The 5,868-nt window shown below is 42.2% G+C and overlaps 1 protein-coding gene across 1 annotated transcript in view; it reads right to left on the reverse strand.

The window, feature by feature from the left end:
- The window catches only part of RBFOX2 (RNA binding fox-1 homolog 2), a 56,998-nt gene that overhangs the window by 26,509 nt on the left and 24,621 nt on the right, over nt 1–5,868 (reverse strand). The gene's annotated exons all lie outside the window — the stretch shown is intronic.

A 5,868-nucleotide genomic window follows, 5' to 3' on the forward strand; every position in this document is an offset into this window, starting at 1 on the left:
GGCAGATGACCCATATTTACTAGCTTAGCTTTATAGCAGGTACTGGTTTGCTCCATAGTAGCAGGTATGGAGCCGGAAGAACAGAAGACACAATCCTAGGGTAAAAAAAGACTTAAGGCTTCTAAAATTTAGATTATACAAATCGCTTGTGTTTAATAAGGCTGTTATGATAACAAGGCTGAAATTTTCAACAATTCTTCTCTACCAGCAACTGCCTGGAACTTCTCCCAAGCAGAAAATCAGTTTAACCCTCAGAGTACCCAGTGAACACGAAATAACCCCAGCAAACATTTTTAGGACTGGTGAGTAATTTGCAGTGCCAGACTACCCCTTTTTACCCAAAGGTTTATTCAAAGGGCCTGAAGAGACCGAGTAACTGCCACCCTTTTAGTCTGGCCTCAGACTCTGCAATAAATAACAAGCAGCATGATGAGCAGTGGAAAAAAAAATAATAAATGTGTGTATATATATATATAGTATTTGAACGTTTCCATCTCTGAAGAATGAGAAAGAAAATTTACCATGTAACCGTAAAGGGAGAAATCAAAAGCAGACGGTTCTCCTGGGTGTGGCCAGAACACAGAAATTAAACAAAAAAACAACAAAAAAATAAAATAAAGTAAAATAATAAAAAAAAAAAAAAAACAAAAGAAACTAAACAGAGCCCCTTGAAATCCATGCATTGTTAACCCTTCATTTGTCACGGAGTTTAGACCAGTCACCTCAGCAGCAGCGTCTTTGCCTTGTACCAACTGGAGCATGCAGCCAGCAACCGGCCTTGCCATTATCTGCTGCTGTGCTCATTTTTAACCAAGTTGTTGGGTTGGTTTTTGGTTTGGGTTTTTTTTTTTTTTTAATTATTCCTTATTTCCATAATAAACAAACTTTTAGGAGCCTGAAAAAATGGCCAAGGAGACAGCAGTTTAGGCTACCTGTTTCCAAGGCATCTGGAGAGAGTAGGAGGGTTTCAGCTATAATCCACCTGAGATGAGCAGGACCGAATGCACCAACAAGAAACACAGCACGAAATTCAGAACCACATTATTGAAGTTACACACGCAAATGCACACTTCAAATTGGGGAGGGAATCTGCGTAAACCGAGCTGCCACCATTCCAGCAGCTCTTCCAGCTCCCCCCTGCACCTGTGCCGCACTTCTGAGTGCGTGTATCCTCAAAAATACGTGCAGGGCTATTTTTAAGCTGGATCATTTTCCCAGTCCAGCTTGTTGTGTTGCTCCGCTGCCAGTTCCTCCTGCAAAACCGAGAAGGGGGCAGAGGCTGCGAGTAAATGGGGGGAGCCCGGCCAGCCCTGCTGCTCAGCGAGAGCTTGGGGCTTCAGAGCAGCTCCAGCCAGCTCAGGTCAGGGGCTTCACGGCCCCGCGTTGTCCCCAGTTGTGTGCTGCTGCTCTTCCCCTCGATCGATCTCAGATCTCACTGCGTGGTCTGTGAGTTCAACTAGCTTTTAAACCGGCAGAGGACAAGCTCCCTTCTCCCTCTCTCTCCCTGCTGCACCAGGTTTTTTTGCCAATTTAGCAGCCTGGATTCAACTCCCTGCAACAGTGAAATGAGCACCACAGGAGCAGTAAATCAGCTTATACTATCAAGCCATCAGCTTCAGTCTTAAATAAACCAGTTCAGTACTTGGACTATTTAACTCATTAGTTTAGTATCGCAGAGTTGAAGGTGTAAAATTGTACTTTACTGAACTAGGATGAAGGGGCACCGGTCACATCTCCTTCGTGCCACTGGCATTATAAACGGATTTGGTGACCTGAGAAAGCGACGCCGGCCGCTGGTACTTAATTTGTTATTAAGCCTCTTTGTGTTAATAGCATTATTTGTATGTCTGGCTCAACTGATGACATCTGAACAAAAATTATAAAAATGGAATTAAAATGAAAACAAGACCTCTAATTTATTTTATGTAACAAGGGGTTGTATCTGTTTCACTGAGTGGAAGCTAAGTCCTGAACATGAGTGGCTCAGCTCAAAGCACCTAATCCATTCAAAGGAGGAATAAATGCACATGCAAATGTACAGTCTTTTTATGCACAGTTATCAAAACCTAAATTCATATTCTTCTCTTAACCTACAGTTAACTTCAAACATTAAAAAAAAATATATATATATATTTCCACCCAGCTTTCTGCACAAGTTTTTAGTTAGCACAGGTTTACTTACAGAACTCCACTCACCAACAGATGCAATTTGTTTGTGAAGACAACATGTACTATATAACCAATTTTTTTAATTAAATATGAAGTGTTTCTAGACACTTCAGTCCTACACAAGAACTTGGAGATTTGGGTCTCCCAAATGGAGGGACAAACTTAGATGATCCCAAAACCATGAGCTTGCAATCTGCACTAATAAAAATCTTCAAAAAAAAAAAAAGAAAAAAAAGCTCCTGCTCCCTCTTCAGCCAAGATTTTACTGTGTGCTTACGCACTTTTGGTCTCTGAATGTCATCGAGGGCACATCTTGGAACACCACATGGTTCGCAGCTGATGAGCAAAGAGCTTGGATTCCCTTCCCCTGCAGCTTTACGAATGCCACAGGGTACTTGTTACGCAGGCAGACTGCATTAATTCTGCAAGTATGTCCACTTTTTTGGTTCAGCACAACAGTGCCAAAATGTGTATCTAGAGGATGCATCTCCACTAACAAAAGGAGCAGGAATCCCCTCTCTCTCTACTTCCTCTGGAGGTGTTTTGTTCACGGTTCAGTGAAGTGCATGGTAAACTGCAACCATGAGCAGAATGCTATTTAAAGGCACTTATGTGGGTCAGAACTAGAAATGTAATGGTAATCAGGACAAATGAAACAAACAGCTAGTTTCCTGGAAGCAAGCAAAAAAACCCCAAGCACATCAAGAAAAGACTGATGTCATTCTATTAAACAAGAATAAAATAAAAATTAAATTCAAGGGGTATTTAAAGTTTGTATCTTGTTTCTCGTATGTTGCAAAGCGGCATCAGTGTGAAGTCTACCAGGGCCCATATAATCCCACTAAACAGACTGCATCTGGGCAGAAATCAAGTTAGGAAACAAGAATTCGCGTTTGAGAGGAGAATCAGCAAACCTAATTATTAACTGCCTCCTACTGTGCTGCACTACAGAAAAATCAACAAATAACATTTCCCAAGCCAAATGCAAGAACCTAAGGTGTGAGGTGGCTCTGATGGACACACACTGCTCTCTCTTTGGTCACCAAATTTCCTAAATACAGGGAGATCCTGAAGATGCAGCCAGTTCTCCCAGGCTGTTGAAGAAAATTGCCCGGTCATCTCAGGTGGATTCCAAAGGAAGAATGCAACCCACACGCTCCCTCCTACCAACCAGCACTAGAGCACAGATCTCCTGCCACAGCTCGGCAGGGACAAAGTGCTGCTCAACCCCATCGTACACTGGGTGGGGGCGAACCCAGGGCAGTTTGGGATTTACCACTATGCCTTTTACATATTTACAAAAACATATACACAGAACTCTACAACCCTTAGGAACCCGGGGAAGGGAAGGGAGCATTGAGAACACAGCACAAGGCAGGCAGCAGGAGCATCTGCTTTCGGATTCCCAAAAGAGAGGAAGAGGAGAAGAAGAGAGAGAGGTTTCATACATTAGATTAGAATGGAAACCACAGGGCAGGAAAATGCATTCAGATTTTTTTTTTTTCCTAAGGTGGAGTAAGAACCCAAGAGTGAGTGAGTGGCCTCCAGAAAGATCCATTTCCTTTGCTTCACCATCAGATCACCAAACTGTTGTTTTTCCGTTATTATGTGAATACCAGGTGCTTCGTGCAGCTACACCCCACTCAAACACTGGGGCCTCCCATTTTCATGCTAAGCAGGAATAATCTTGCATTCTTTTTAAAACAGGAATTATTTTAGGTAGAGAAGGATGCAGAGATACAACAAAATTACTTCTTTGGGTGTTTTTATACTCTGTTCAGATTCTGCCCCATCCCTCATACAGGCTCTCAGTTTTGCAACTGCTTTTTGCTGTGAGTTGACAAAAAAGCAGTAGAAAACTTCATGGTCAAGGACTGGAAGAACATCTCTTTGGATCGCTTTGTCATATATTTATTAAGGATTCAGGATAAAATTCATCAAGGAACTCTTCAGCAATAATTTTTGTTTTAACTGAAAACCAGAAGCCTTGGGCTTTAGCAAGTGCACAAGAAGGTACTTTTCATAGTCATAAATCAAGTCTTCACAGAAAGCCTCCAACGTTAGTGTTGCCTAGAAGGGAAAGGGCAGCCGTGGGCGTTTAATACAGGGCTGTATGGATGGGAGAGAGAGAGTAAAGTTCATGTGCAGAGAGGAAAACACTGTTCTAGAACGCACAGGCAGTAGGGGATGAAGGATAGAGCTCACCACTTTGCCAGGCCAGTTATTTTTGTTCTTTCTTTTGCAATTACATCCAAACAAGTAGGGATTTGATAGAGGCCAGAGGCTATTCCCAAAGCCAAATAGAAATGACTAAAATCAAGACTAATTCACAGATAGCTCTGGCCTATAAATATCAGAAGACCAGCAAAGAGCAGAACAACTGTTTACAAACTCAGCATAGCTGATGATTTTGGTGAAGCGTATAGATTTTTATCTACAAAGGGAAGTAAAACTCTCTAACTAAGCCATAGAGACATTTATTTGTTCAAATTGTCTTATTTAAAAAACAAAACAAAACATGGTATTAAGCACAAACAAAGGATGGGGAAAGGGCTAACATTCATTTCTTTTGTATACAGATCAACTGCTTTCTGGTTTCCAGCTAATACAGAGGCTGAAGAATTTCAGAATGCATCTTGGGCAACATGGGTAGAAATCTGCAGAGGGCTCTGAACATAAACATACCCCGGAATATATGTTGAAGCAAAGAGGCCACCTTAAGACTGTGAACCTCAAATCCAAGCGAAAGGCACAGACTCTAAACCAAAACTGCTTAGCTGAATTGCAACTTCAAAGTCTCTTGTGTGCATGCACACATGTGCACACACGTGTGTGGGGGAAGGAGGGAAATTTTGTTTTAATTGAAAATGGGAATCTTAGCATTGATTAAGTCAAGCAGAGTATAGACATGCACTGTGCAAGCTTCCCCCATAGAGCTTTGGCAATGCACCTCGCTCCTGACCTGCAAAATTCCCTGCTATTCCAGTGCTGAACCTCCTGGGCAGAGAGAGAATCACATCAATTTGTCATTGTGGTGATACTGGTTATGTGATGAGAACCAATTGCCAATTAGGACAAAGATCACTGAATCTCTCTGCAGCTGACCTGAGCAACATTTGAAATCTCATCTCCAGAGAAATAAATTACCATTAACCCTCAGCAAAACCTCCCTCTTAATATATCCGTAAGATGAAAATAGGTGTGTGAATGCAAATTCAGTGGGGAGAGGTCCACATGGAGCAGGGCAAGGGGAACGAGGATGCTTATGTTTAAGCATCAAATATCTCAAACATGAAAGGTTGGTATCTCAGAAATGCTGAGTAAGTCTGCAAAATAGAGTAAATAAAATCCTTTCACATATGAGATCTGACAGTTTTTCTATATAAGTATTTTAACTCAATGAAAATGTGGTTGGAGGGGTGGGGGGCTTAGGCTTTGTTCTTAGAGTCTCCCATCCCACAAAGCTGTTTTTACCTTATTCTGCCTTCCCCACAGGGCATCCATTGCTAGTGCAATGGGCTGGTATGAAGGCTCAAGTGACTTACTGCCTGTTTGTTCAAAAGGCTGGGACCCCTGATCCCACATTACAGACAGGAGTGTCTAGCAGCATTTGTACATGCTGCCCAGAAATGACCATGCTCAGAGTCTGGATTCAGAGGGAACAGGAGACAGCCCCCAAAATAGCTTTTCCCTTCCCCC

The sequence above is a fragment of the Egretta garzetta genome, unplaced genomic scaffold (genome assembly GCF_000687185.1).
Source record: "Egretta garzetta isolate BGI_Z169 unplaced genomic scaffold, ASM68718v1 scaffold51, whole genome shotgun sequence".
In the NCBI taxonomy this organism is placed as follows: domain Eukaryota; kingdom Metazoa; phylum Chordata; class Aves; order Pelecaniformes; family Ardeidae; genus Egretta; species Egretta garzetta.